Genomic DNA, 15,783 nt, shown 5'->3' with positions numbered 1-15,783 from the left:
CAATGTTCCACGATACGTCACTCCAATCAACATCTTCATTACGGTTCTCTGAACATAAAGTGTCGAAATAATAAGCACAAATAGCAAAAAATTAATTTGCTTGGCCACTCCCCATACACTAAAAAAATTGCATTTTTTCTCCTACTTCATTTGGTGGCGCCCTATAGATTTCGTACCTCTCCCGAATTTATCAGCCCTCTGCACAGAAAACAGATTCACCAAACTGAATGAATTTTTCATTATCATTTTACATTCCTCTCCTGACAGTGACAAAAGGTTTTTCGTCTTGATATTCTGTAGTTCTGTAGTTAGAAAGACGGTAATGTGACAACAGAGAAAGTACAGACTGGTGTATTTAAGGGGCTTTCTTGTGGATATAGGAAGTCGTCTTGCTTGACACTTTTTTGGTATCTTCACAGTTGCCCGACTTGTGCAGTTCAGGAGGAACACAAGACAGCAGCCTGGCTTTGGCACTGCGTCTCATAAATCACAATTCAGGAAGGCAAAGGATAAGTGACAAGGTATGAGTCGGTAAGCCTATGTGAGTGTTTTCTTCGTTTCCAGTGCATGCTTTGTTACAATTCTCTAGCTGTGTATACTCTTCAAATCTACTCGATTCTTTCTTGCCCTGCTTCTTCCCTTGGTGATCTACCAAATCTGTAGGCTAGTGCTTCCTGAACACCGTTAAAGATCAACTATAGGTCAATCAAATAACCTCATCCCTGGCACATAGACCATGGCACGGACCTTCAGTTCCAGTCGTCGACGGCGGCCTTCGGGCCTCTCCAAGCTTCGGTCCTGGCTAATGGAAAGGACTCCATTTAAAAAGTGCCCTCGATGTGGGTCCAAATTCCCCCACACCGATCTCCACAAGGTATGCAATCTCTGCCTCTCCCCTGAACACGAGGCTCGAGACTGGAACTGAAGGTCCGTGCCGATGAGAAGGCGCGTCGAGTGGGGGAGATCGCGATCGAAACAATACCGCGGTTTGGGGTGAGGATTGCGCGTCGACCGTCGAACTGGAAGCTGTTCGGAACCGGAGCGTGAAGATCACATCCGAGCCCGATGGCGGAAAACAACAATTTGAGGATGGAGCCGAAGCCCATCCGCAATACGATGCAAAGGAGGAGTCACCGACCTCGTGACTTCCAAAGACTTTCCAAGAGGAAAAACAAACTGCAAACATACGGGCCCAACACCAGATGGCGATCTATGCAAAAGTGTGTAATCTGCAGCTCATATGCCTCGAACATACAATTTTTGGAGTGTATGGGGAATGGTAAGCAAAATCATTAGTTGCTATTTATGCTTAAAATGTTGACACTTTATATTCAGAGAACCATAATGAAGATGTGGGGAAAAGATAAAAGGATTGGAAAGTAGGAGTTTGGAACATTAAAGAAACCTTGGAAAAGACAATGTGAAAGACACAGAATACGTGGTTCCTGGCAATGAAGCTGAAGGATAAAGAACCCGGGCTGGGCTATGAAAATTGGAGATTACATCAATCTGGCAACTATAGTTGATTGCAGTTGGCCAAACAGAACATGGTCTATGTGCCAGGGATGAGGTTATTTGATTGACCTATAGTTGATCTTCAAAGGTGTTCAGGAAGACCTACCCACAGGGGACCCCACTCCTACAGGATCCCCAGACCCATGGGACGACTACAATATCCCTGATATCTCCAATGTCCCACAAGATGACCTTTACCCCTCCAGGCCATCTCCACCAGAAGACTCCTTGGGGTTCCACCATCTACTTCAAAGGGCGGCACACTATCACGGGGTAGACTTGCATACCTACCCCGTGGAGGAAGATTTCCTCCTCGACACGTTTGACACCACACATAGGTCTACCTCCATATTACCTATGCTTAAAGGAGTGGTAAAGCATGCACCAGAAGTTTTTAAGGACCCAGTTAGGTCCAGGGTCATTAACCCGCGCATAGACAAGAAATACAAAGCTGCCCCCACAGATCCCTCCTATATCAGAGGGCCAGCGCCACTAGATTCCCTGGTGGTGTCCACTGCACGCAAAAGGACAAATTCCCAGGCGTCAGGCGAAGCACCACCACCTGACAAAGAGTCAAAGCTACTGGACGCATCAGGAAAGCGCACTGCGTCACAAGCAGCCAATATATGGCGTATTGCCAATACTCAAGCGCTATTGGCCAGATATGACAGGGCACATTATGATGAGTTAGAAAGCATAATGCACCACCTCCCTGAAAAATATAAAGCTAGGTCCAACAAACTAATTCAAGAGGGTAAGACTATCACTAACACCTCTATACGCTGTGCCTTAGATGCAGCAGACACAGCTTCCAGGGCCATCAATGCCAGCGTCGTCCTCCGTCGCCATGCTTTGCTAAGAATATCAGGGTTTAAACCGGAGGTACAAGTCTCCATCCTTAATCATCCCTTTGACCAGGAACATCTTATTGGACCAAAGATGGATGAAGCTCTAGAAAAAAGGAAGAAGGACACGGTTACGGCGAAGTCCATGGGAGCCTTACAGTCACATCCTCCTAGACGCACCTTTCGCCGCTCTTCCTTTCGAAGTACATCTAGAGGCTACCCCTCAGACACCGCGTCCACTTCGTACAAATCCCCCACTCAGTGCACCTTCCTCAGGGGTTATCAAAGAGGCGGCTATAGGGGTAACAATAATAAAGGCAGAGGCAAAACAAACAACGCCCGCTCTGCCACGCCGCCTACCCAATGACTTTCCCCCGCTCCCCCCAGACCATTCCACTCCGGTCGGGGGCAGACTCCAAAATTTCCTTCCTGTCTGGGCGACCATCACCTCAGACAAATGGGTGACACAGATAATTCGGTCAAGCTACTGCCTTGAACTAAAATCTACCCCCAAACATTCCACCCAGGCAACGCCCAATGTCACAACAACATTTAATGCTACTAAAGCAGGAGGTAATCTCTCTCCTACAAAAACAGGCAAAAACAGGCAATAGAACACGTTCCTGTCAACCAACAAAATATGGGGGTCTACTCCCTATATTTTCTCATACCAAAAAGGGACGAGACTCTACGACCCATTCTAGATCTCCGGCCCCTAAACACATACATACACTCAGACCATTTTCATATGGTTACGCTTCAACAGGTACTTCCGCTCCTCTCCCAAAACGACTTCCTCACAACCTTGGACCTAAAAGACACGTACTTCCACATTCCAGTGCACCACGCTCACAGAAAGTACCTCAGATTTGTAGTGGACGGACAACACTACCAATTCAAAGTGCTCCCATTCGGAGTCACAACAGCGCCACGGGTATTCACCAAGTGCCTAGCAGTGGTGGCAGCACACTTGAGAAGACAACACATTCACGTCTTCCCATACCTAAGACGACTGGCTGATAAAAGCCAGTTCATACAATCAGTGTGCACAACACACCTCCACCACAATACACCTACTTCACCAGCTGGGCTTCACAGTGAACCACGAAAAGTCCCATCTACAACCATCCCACATAAAACAATACCTCGGTGCCACCATAGACACCTCAAAAGCGCTAGCCTATCCCAATCCAGCCAGGATTGCAAACATTCAGGCTCTACGTGCAAAATTCATAGCACAACACTTCCTTCCAGCTCGAGTGTTCATGCAATTAATAGGGATGATGGCCTCTTGCATTTTCATAGTACCTCACGCAAGACTCCAGATGCGTCCTCTCCAAGAGTGCTTAGCGCACCAGTGGAACCATGCCCAGGGTCAACTGACAGATCTGGTGTTGGTAGATGGTCGCACCCATCGCTCTCTGCAGTGGTGGAACACCACAAACCTTTCCAAAGGTCGACCGTTCCTGGACCAGGTTCCTCAGATAGTGCTAACAACGGACGCATCGCTCTCCGGCTGGGGAGCTCATCTATTACATCTCAACATGCAGGGCACATGGACACCTCAACAGAAGTTACTCCATATCAACCATCTAGAGTTACTAGCAGTATTCTTAGCCCTAAAATCTTTTCAAACACAGATTTCAGGCAAGGCAGTCCTGATCCGCACAGACAACATGACAGCCATGTATTACATCCAAAAACAGGGCGGCACACACTCTCCACAGCTCTCTCAACTAGCACAGAGCATATGGAGATGGGCCATATCCCACAAAATCTTTCTCCTAGCTCAGCATGTCCCAGGAGTCCAAAACACTATGACACAACAGATCCACGAGTGGGAGCTTCACCCGCAAGTTCTTCACCCGTTCTTTCAAATGTGGGGGCATCCACAGATAGAGCTCTTCGCCACCCACGAAAACACAAAATGCCCAAGCTTCGCCGCCAGATACCCACACCCATTGTCCAAAGGAAATGCGATATGGATGAACTGGTCAGGCAGATTTACGTACGCTTTTCCGCCTCTCCCACTCATTCCACTAGTGGTGCGCAAACTACAGCAACACTCCCTCACACTAATCCTAGTAGCTCCAACGTGGGCCAGACAACCGTGGTACACCAAACTGCTGGAACTCTCTGTAGTACCGCACCAAAAACTACACCTCTCACCATGCCTCTTAACCCAGAACCATGGAGAGATCAGACACCCGGACCCAGCTCAACTCAACCTTGCGATCTGGCTCCTGAAATCCTAGAATTCGGGTACCTAAATCTTCCCCCTGACTGTATGAACGTCATCAGAGAAGCTAGACGACCTACCACTAGAGCGTGCTACGCCGCCAAGTGGAAACGCTTTGTGGTCTATTGCCATAACAACACCATCAATCCCCTGGACGTGTCCATTCAACAGATCATAGGCTATTTACTCCACCTACAAAGGTGCAATCTAGCCTATACGTCCATTCGACTACATCTCGCAGCTATTGCAGCTTACCTACAAAACAGGCAACATCTATCACTCTTTAGAGTACCTGCCATTAAAGCCTTCATGGAAGGCCTTAAGAGGATAATTCCCCCCAGAGTACCACCCTCACCTGTGTGGACCTTAAATATCATTCTCACAAGGCTAATGGGGCCTCCCTTCGAACCTCTGCACAAATGTGAACTACAATTCCTAACATGGAAAACCGCTTTTCTTGTAGCCATCACTTCCCTTAGAAGGGTCAGTGAGATACAAGCACTTACCATTCAAGAACCTTTTCTCCAAATGCATCATAACAAGGTTGTTCTCCGCACCAACCCAAAATTCCTCCCCAAAGTCATTTCCCCTTTTCACCTAAATCAATCTGTAGAACTACCAGTATTTTTCTCGCAACCACAGACCGTTGCAGAAAGGGCTCTTCACACACTAGATGTCAAACGAGCCTTACTCTACTACATCGAGAGAACACAACCTTTCCGTAAGACCAAACAACTGTTTGTTTCTTTCTCTCCACCACACAAGGGCAGCCCCTTCTCAAAATCAGGGATAGCTAGGTGGGTTGTAAAATGCATTCAGATTTGCTACCACAAAGCAAAACCAACGCTATCCGTTCCCCCCAAAGCCAATTCTACACGGAAGATTGGGGCTTCCATGGCATTCTTAGGGAACATACCATTAGATGATATCTGCAAAGCAGCTACCTGGTCAACACCGCACACGTTCACTAAACACTATTGTGTAGATGTGCAAACTAAGCAACAAGCTAGTGTGGGCCAGGCTGTACTCAAAACATTTCAAACTACTGCAACAGATACGGGTGGTCGCCACTAAGATTGGGAACTGCTATATAATCTATGCAAAAGTGTGTAATCTGCAGCTCATATGCCTCGAACGGAATATGCTACTTACCAGTATGCATCTGTTCTTGGCATGTAGAGCTGCAGATCTGCACACGCCCACCCGCCTCCCCGGCTACCTGTATCTGTTCCAGTTTATCTTATATACACACATGGGTTTCTTCACTGTTATTACTACGCTCCATCTTTCCCTGCTGGTGAAAAACAATCTGAGGATGGAGCCGAAGCCCATGCGCAATACGATCCAAAGGAGGAGTCACCGACCTCGTGGCTTCCCAATACTTTCCAAGAGGAAAAACAAACTGCAAACATCCGGGCCCAACACCAGATGGCGATCTATGCAAACGTGTGCAGATCTGCAGCTCTACATGCCAAGAACAGATGCATACTGGTAAGTAGCATATTCCTTTCTCGCATAATTCATTAGGCAGTGCCCTATGGCTTTCTTACCTCTCCTTAAATTACCAGTCCTCTGCACATCAAACAGATTCACCAAACTGAATCAATTTTTCATCATCATTTTACATTCCTCTCTGACAGTGACAAAAGTTTTTTTCACCCTGATATATCTGTAGTTCGGTATTTTGAAAGTTGGTGATATAACAACAGCGGAAGTACAGGCTTGTGTATTTTATGGGCTCTAGTGTAGGTGTAGGTAGTGGTCTTGCCTAACATTTATTTTTATTTTTTTCATCTCCTTCAATGAACCAGTGCATATTGCCCCCATCAACCCCCCTTCCCAACCTTACGATGACAAGGCTTTAAGTGGGCCGGGTCTTGACTGTCCTCAGCACTGGCAGTTCAAAAAATCAGGTCCTGAGATGGTTCCCCATTGGGCTCTCCATTTTTGCCCTCAGGGTGAAAACAAAACTTACCTCTGCAGCAAAATCCACTGTTCACTGCCTTTGACGTAACTTAGAAAAGACTAGTTCTAGTTCTTTCATATCTTTCAATATTCTAATCAACAAAGCCATAGTTGTTGCTTATTTATCTTATGCAACTATTAACCATTGACAAAGCCAATAGTACTGGCTTGTTGTAGGTGTGATGTTACTTGCTGTAGTATATTCTTACATTCAAGTGAGTTCTACTCTGTAACTTTGTTGTAATATTGTTCATAGCCCTCCAGTGGGTCTCAGTAAGCAAAATGCCCAGTTGATTTTTGATTTTCTGGGTTTAATCTGCTCAATAAATTCAGGGAGAGAGGCTACCCAGAATGGCTGCTGACAAAAGCTGTCCAACGGGTGAATGCGGCACAGAGAAACCAACTCTTCTTTGACAATACCAACCAAGCCAATGAGTAGTCCACCACCAAGCTCATACTCACTTTCAACAGTTCCAGGAAGGTTAAACGTACACTGTCCAAAAACTGGCCCATCCTCACCAGTGATCCCATCATTGGTAAGAAGATAGGAGACTATTCCTGTGTTACCTACCGTAGGGCTCAATCCTTCAATCCTTCAGTGACATTACCCCCTCCAATAACTATCATGATTACAACCATAAAGGTTTCATCCCTGGTGGCCGATGCCAAGCATGCAAATACAACAAGAGAACTGAATGCTTATTGAAAACACGTCAAATCTGAACGTTTCTTACATGTAGCACTAATCATGCGATCTATGTTCTGACCTGCCCAAGAGGCCTCGGATACATCGGGGGCACTGTTTTTGTAGCCAAAAAAAAGAGTATTGGAGCACCTTAGAGCCATCGAACACAGGTATCCCAAATACCCACTGGCCAGACATTTTTCCACCATTTTGCTGATAGAAACCTTTTATCCTTCTGCATCATGGAACAGATTCAGGCATCCAACAGAGGTGGGGATCAGGTTCTGAAAATGAGAAAGAGGGAGTCACAATTGATTATTGACCTCAATACCCTCCACCCAAACGGGTTGGATCAGGATGAACAGACTAGCATTCCTCTCCATCCTGAATAATTCTGCAGCTGATATACCTTGTTGTTTGATTTTAATTAATTTTCTGATTTCACCTTTTATTGTATATAGCATGTTTATATACTGGCAAGTGTCGACTACTGTACTAATGTCTGACATGTGTTTTTACAGGAGGAAAGGCAGGGGTGCTCCAGGACACGTCGACTTATCCTTTTTATGAACAAGGCCCCTACCCTTCGGCTACCTTCACAGTGCAGCTGGATATTTCAGATAAGACTTGGCTATTCTTTAGTTTTTGGAACATTATTTGTCCCCTCCCCCTCTTTTTCTGCTTCATGTTTTAGTTACCACGAACTGACATCCAGTAGAAGTGTTTATTCTTGAGGTGGCGGCTGGGGTGCTCTGATTTTGGGGTTGGTCACTTGACCATGGCTCTATGTACAGGTATGGATCGCTTTAGATAGTCCAACAGCATTCGATTACAGACACCATTGGGTCCACATACCAAGTCTCCTCCCCCCACACCTTCCCACCTTCCCACTTCCGGTCCGGTCCTGCCAGTAGTAACCCACACGCTAGGGATTTCACTTGGGGTATCCTTTGAGTTTCCGACACACTACACCCAGGCCCTTTACTCATGTGCACACAACTGTATAGCATGTTTGAGGCGTGGCAGCACTCTTATTATTCTTTGCATGTTTTACATAACATGATTGGATGACACACACATACCTGGCATTCTACTCTTATCTTGGTCTGCCACCTCCTCGCTAGATACAAAGTCCCGTGCATTACTATACATGCACAACTACATCTAGCATGCAACATGTCCACATTCCTCCACTGTCACGTCCTACATCAGAGGGCAGCCTCAGTAACAGTATGTATTCCGGTGCACAAATGGTGGTATACGTACTGGCACTACTCAATGATATTTATTTACCGGTGAAGTTAGAATAGCAGCACAATATGTTGATATGCATTTTACCCCTATATGCATTCTGGTGCACAAATTGAGATATACGTACTGGCACCACTTGGTGAAATTTATTTACCTGTGAGATTAGAACAAAAGTGCAATATGCTGATATGGTTTCACCCTATTTTCACACCATGTTTACCGCGTCTAGAGTACCTACCTACTTACTATGTATGACAACCACTAGACTGCTAAGTGAGGTATGTTGCTGGCCTTAGTATTTGCAATTACAGCTTTCGACTGCATGAGCAAACATTTATTGTATTAATCAATAATTTACATGTACATATTATTATGCTGGAGCGCTTCTATGTACATTTTGTTTTGTACCCTTTTTCAGTTCTAATGGAACATACGCTTTTTTAAAATTTTCATTCTAGCACAGTCTGATTTTTATTTTTCATTGGGAATTTAAGTCCTGTGATTTGTCATTCATGTACATGTGATCAAGGCTACAGCTGTGGCCGAAACGCGTCTTGTTCAGAAGTTAAACTTTTACATCTATGCAAGTCTGAGTGAGCGGTTCCTCCTTCGTGTTGGATCTCTTGCCATAAATAAATATATATATATATATATATATATATATATATCCTCCCAACTCCTGTTGCGCCATAAAAACAGGTACTGACACGTCTGGGAATCAGTTTTTAGTTTTTTTTAATAACTCATCAAATTATAAAATGCGTTTCGGCAGGCTGGACTTGTTGATATATACATACATGTATTCAAGGAACACAGATGTGGCAATTAGATTAATAACTTTATACTCTATACTTATAAATACTTACATTTTCAATATTTTGGTTAATGTTTTGTTCCAATATGGTAGCACAATATTAGTAACTTGATATTCTGACAAAGTTGTGGGTAGACAGGAAATGTTGGTCCCATTTAGTGGAGGCTGGACTTGGCCTTAGTCTTGTCGAGCATCTTTGCATCTTTTTAAGATTCTTTACAGATTCCTGGATGCCTTTCCAGAGATAGAAGTTTCTTGTAGATTCTAAGCATCACACATTGCTGGAAGAGAATGGGTAAGTGAAATTGTATTTTAATGGCGCAATAGAAGCTATGTATTTGAGTGTTTCAGTTGTCCTCTATGCATTTTCTCTGATATTGGTTCCACCACTATAAATCCCATTTCCCCCGCTCCAAATCCATAACTACACTGACCAACCTCGATACAAATCCTTTCCTAAAATTCCTCAACAACCAATAACACCACTAAACCTCAGTAATCTTCTTTGTATCTACACATGTTGCACTGTCTTTAAGTCTACCTCACTATGCGTCTTTTTCTGCCACTATTTATCCCTGTCCTTTTCTTTGCCCTTGTTTAGATTAGAAGTCACTGTTGTTTTAGCTTCCCCAATTCCTTTTCTGACAATTCATCCCTCACCTACCCAACCTATCGATGAAGAGTATGTAAATTCAATATAGGAGACAGCTTCTGATGGTGTCCTTTTAATCACTTTGACCTATGTAATGCCTGGCAAGGAGTTTGGTCAAAAATAATATCTCTCTTGGCTCAATATATCTTCCTTGGCTCTGCAGAGCATAAAGAGATAGGGTGTCTCAAAGGCCTTCCCAAGGGCTATTGCATTGACACTGTCAGTTTACAGACATGGAGCCTGTCCTGTCATAGACCCAGAAGGGAATTTGTATGGAGGCACCCCTCTGCAAGCTCCCAGTTCATTTATTCATTCATACATACACACACGCACACACACCAGCACACACACACACACATGGCACACACACATATCATGCCAAGGTTATATTACTAATAGGTTATAGAAAATGCATAGGTTATAGATCATCATACACAGTGCATAGTTTTTGGCTTGCAAGTTTTACTGCATGTGTATTTTTACATTAATTTGCTTGTGATACAATTTATTAGATTGCATCGTGTAGATAAAGTTGTCAAATCAAAACCACTTTATTCGATTATTTAAAATCATAAAAGTATACAGTACATTAAAAAACAGTTGAAAACATTTTCATTGTTAAAAAACAGTTAATCACAGGCAATAAACTTATAAAAACTAATTAATTTCCTCCAGCAAAGCTGCATGTCTATTCCTCCTACTCCTAATAGATGCAACGAGAAAGCTAGCAACACCAAACATGGTTACAGGGGATTCCATTAATTGTAAAAACAGTAATGCAGGTTTAGTCTGTATAAAAGCTTTCTCCTTCAGTATTGGGAAAATAAACCTTTTTCTTGCTTCAAGATACAGGGGGCAAAAAAACATAAAGTGCATGGTATCTTGGGGAGAGAAGTTATCACATTTACAAGAAGTCATGTCTTCCGGCCTAAACCAACCCTGTGAATCACTTAGTACTAGGTGAATCTGATTAAAACGAAATTTTGTCAGTAACCATCTATGAAAAGAATTCATAACAGTAGACAAATAAGGTTGTATGGCCAAGGACAAAATAAGCAAGAAGTGAGCCCTGAATGAAGGTTTACTTAACTCCTGGGCTTCTCGCTCTGCTTCACTATGCTTAATATAATTTATTTTGACCCACTTTAAATCGGCTTTACATAAGCCTTCAGGATTGGTAAATATCTCTGGGCGCCCTAATTGCTTAGTTGACGTTTTAATGTAGGACAGCCACTGGATTTCCTTAGTGTTAAGTTTAATACAATCCTTCAAGATTTTATGATTTAGCCTGAGATTCGGATTTGACCAAATTCTGATCCATAACAGGATTGGGGCAATTTTTATTATGTCCAAAATGTAGCCAATCCCCAGCTCCAGATGGACCGAATGGGTCGCAGCAGATTGTGGGAGGCCGAGTAAGGCACGTAAAAATTTATTTTCTTCTCTTTGTATGGGATCAGCTTTAATATACCCCCATATTGCAGCCCCGTACCTAGCAATTGAAATAGTTTTAGCTTGATAAATAGCTAAGATAGCCTCACAGGGCTTTCCCCCCAGTCTTTTCGCAAAGCCCAATATTGCAGCAGAGGAATTTCTCACAGCATTTACCTTTGTCGAGAGTTGTGGTACCCAGGATCCTTTTTCATCGAAAACAACTCCCAAGTATGTAAACACTTTCACTCTGGAAATTACTTCCCCGCCGCAGTAAAAGGTTTTAACATGGCTTTTTCCCTTACCTAATGACATAATATGCGATTTACCATTATTGACCACAAGATCCAATGATTTCATAAAATCCCCAAAGGAATCTAGTAATCTCTGTAAACCGAGAGGAGTCCGTGCCAATAAAACTGTGTCATCTGCGTAGAGGAGTACAGGGATGGGTGTTCCTCCCATACGCGGAATGTCAGGAGTAGCTGTTAGCAGATTATCTTCCAAAGAGTTTATATACAGTGTGAATAACATCGGGGCAAGGATGCAGCCTTGGCGCACCCCTCTTCCAGATTTAAAGATAGCGGTACATTTCCCCTCCTGAGTCATCCTTATTGAAGCTCTCAGGTCTTTGTGTAGATTGGCCAAAAAATACACAAGGGGACGGTCAAGTCCCAGTTCCAAAAGCATAGACCATAGCTTTGACCTGTTAACCAGGTCAAAAGCCGTGGACAGGTCCATGAATCCTAGAAAGATCGAGCCCCCTACAGCTTTCGTGTATTTCGATACGATTAATTGTAAGTTAAGACATTGGTCCTCTGTACCCCTCCCAGATCTAAAGCCATACTGGGCGTCAGTTATTATACCTTTCTCTGTAGCCCAGTTCGATATCCTAGCTAAAATAACCTTTCCTAAGATTTTAATTGAGGAATCCAGCAAGGATATAGGCCTATAGCATCTGGGATCTCCCCTTTGGCCCTTCTTAAACACGGGGATTATGATTGAACGGGACCATGACTTCGGGAAAGCTGTAGCAGCCGCAGTATTAAACACGTTCATCAGAATTTTGGCCCAGTACTTAAGGTTAGCCTTGAACATATCAGAGGGCTCTCCATCAGGGCCTGGCGCCTTGCGCCCAGCCGTTCCCTCAATTGCTTTCTCCACCTCCTCTATGTTAAAGCTAACCGATGTCGTGGGAGGATTAGAAATTGGTGTCTCAAAGGCTTCCAGCTCTATGTTACTTACATACATTTTTTCAAAGTGGCTTAACCAGTCCTCCTCAGAGATGTTAAGTTCTAATACAGAGTTCTGGGTGCCAGATAACAAAGGGGTATTAATAATTGCCCAAAACTTAGCACTATCTTTCAAGATAGCATTGTCCATTAGAGCTGCCCACACATCTTGTTTAATTTCCTTTTTCCGAGCCTGTATTGCTTGTGCGTACTCTTTCCTAAGCTGAGTAACTAGCCATTTATTCCTAGGACTATCATTAAGAGCCTTTTTAAGTAAACTATGGGCTTTAGTACAATTATGGTTGAACCAACCAAATGCAGGTTTATTTTTAACGACTCGGCTATTAATTGTGAGGTCCTTGGCCACCTGAGAGCAAATAGCTTCATGAGAGGCTATTACATCCCCACCATAATGAAACGGGTCTGAACATATGTTTAAATCTGGGCCGACCTTTGTTATAATAGAGTGTAAAAAATCTTCGGGGGTGACCTTGCTCCAATTTAAGTTGTCATTTAAAAGAGTAAATGATCACCTTCCTATATAAACTGCTAAAAGGTATGATAGTCTTTAATTATGAATATGGTGTTAGTCTGAATAATAAGAAGTGGGCTTTGGAATAGGTTTTGCCTCATATTGTTTATCTCTACAGCAGCCATGCTGGCCTGCCATAGATGCAATGTTGAGGCAGATCACCAGCCACCATGTGTTCAAATATTTCCATTGTAAGTGAAATACTGCTTTATATAAGCAAAGCTTGATAATGCAGAATGTAGATTTTAAGAAAGACACTTCCCCTTTTCAAGGTGCATCTAACAAGGACCAATTATTTGTTTAGAATGTTTACGTTTTTCCACAACCCTCTTAACTTTTTTCCTATGGTTGGTGAACCTTATCTGACCTAAGTTTGTTGCAGGGTCCATCTTCACAGTGCAATCTAAAAAAGCCTTTTTTAATGGGCTATATATATATATATATATATATATATATATATATATATATATATATATATATATATATATACCTACTGGCGGTCGCCAGTAGGTAGTTATAGTTAGGACCACGTTTCCATAGGAAATCCGCAACATTCTATTTTGAATAACTTTGGCGCCGGTCGACGAATCCTCGCGAATCTTTCAAAATAGGTGGGGCGCAACGCTCCGCTCCTACCCTGAAAGTCTCGGGGGGATTCGTCAAGCGGGGGCTGAGATAAAAGGGGGGTCCCAAAACGCGTTTTTCCCATGCATTTTTCCATAGGACCTTTAGACAGGGCTACAGCCCGAACGGCTGAACAGAATTACTAGAAATTTGGCAGAGAGGTAGTCCTCAGGTCAAGGAAGTGCCTTTTGTAGGTTTGGTGTAAATCTGTTCAGTAGATTCTGAGAAAATAGCCTTTAAATCAATATATATATCTGAGCCAGCTTACGGTGCGCTTACGGTACGCTTACCGTACGCGTACGGTGGCGTGCACGAGCGCGATTCTGATTGGCTCTTAGATCTTAGTAAACATTCGAATCGGCCGAAACCAGGAAGCGGCGGCCGCCATTTTCTCTCTCGCACTGAGAGTGATTTCTAAAATATAAAGCCCAAAAACATGTAAAGGGGCTGTTTAGACAGCTCCCACACACATAGCCATGTTGAGGGAGTCCCCAAAGATCCCCCAAGGCCAAAAACTGAATTTTTATTTTTCCGGTAATTTCGCCGATTACGCTTACCGTACGCGTACGGTAAAAAATAAAAAAAAATAAAAAATTATCCACACTCTCTCCACCCCGTGTGCAATTGGTGCCCGCAGGGCACCTATTGTGCATGGCTTATTAGAGATGAGATAAACTAAAATATTTTAAAAAAAAATAATAAAAAAAAAAATTATCCACACTCTCTCCACCCCGTGTGCAAATGGTGGCCGAAGGGCACCATTTGTGCATGGCTTATAAAATATACGAAAAATTAAAATATTACCTTTCAAAACGAAGTGCATCATATGTCCTCCATGTGCGCACGGTGCGCGAAGCGCATCGTGCGTACATGGCTCATCTAGCGTAACATGGGCACGCGGTGCGCGTAGCGCACCGCGTGCCCACCGTGCGTGCACGGCACTAACTGCGTAAAGTGGGCGCGCGGTGCGCGAAGCGCACCGCGTGCTCACTGTGCGCGCACGGTGCGCGAAGCGCACCGTGCGCGCACGGAACGAACTGCGTTAAGTGGGCGGGCACGCCACGAATGGCGTAAAGTAACTTAGCATTTAAAAACCGTACAAATTCACTGAAAAAACCATAGGTTTCACACACGTTATAGTTAGGAATTAGCATTTAAAAAACCTTGCAAATTCACTGAAAAAACCATAGGTTTCACACATGTTATAGTTAGCGGAAATTTTACTGATAAAAAACCAATGAAATTCCCCCGTTATAGTTAGTGCAGGCAACTATAACTCACGCGACCGCAATCTTCTGCTGATGACATATGTGTCTTTATGAAAAAAAAATATTTGTAATATATGTATAGCTAAAAATGTATGGAAGAAGACATGGGCAAATAAGTGTCTAAATACAGTATTAGCATCAGCAGAGGATTGCGGTCGCGTGAGTTATAGTTGCCTGCACTAACTATAACGGGGGAATTTCATTGGTTTTTTATCAGTAAAATTTCCGCTAACTATAACATGTGTGAAACCTATGGTTTTTTCAGTGAATATATATATATATGAGAGCGCATAGTATGTGGTCTTTCTTCTGACATTGGTCGATATTCAAACACATGGGAAATTTAAAAGAGCTGCCTTTCATAGACAAATGCCATTGCAGGTAAAAACAAGTCCTTTGTAAGAGTCAGTTTTGGCTGATGTATTTGTCTGGTATCTTCACAGCTACCCATTTGAACTACTGCCAAAGGTGTAATGGGGCACGGGAGCTCCCCAGTGATTGCAATCATACATCTTGCTGCTGGAGAGAAATGCTAGGTGAGAGGGAATGTTAGTGGACTGAGTTTAGAACAATGTCTTGAATGTTTGCCTTGTTCCTTGTCCTCCAATGCTAGCCATGAGGCCATTATGGTAGCTATTCAGCATGGCATCTTATATAACTGACCAAAATCCCTCATAACATCTTAACATTCCTGGACCTTTCAAGAACGGCTTGATCAAAAGTCAATTAT

The sequence above is a fragment of the Triturus cristatus genome, chromosome 6, assembly GCF_964204655.1.
Source record: "Triturus cristatus chromosome 6, aTriCri1.1, whole genome shotgun sequence".
In the NCBI taxonomy this organism is placed as follows: domain Eukaryota; kingdom Metazoa; phylum Chordata; class Amphibia; order Caudata; family Salamandridae; genus Triturus; species Triturus cristatus.
This window is presented reverse-complemented; position numbering follows the sequence as displayed.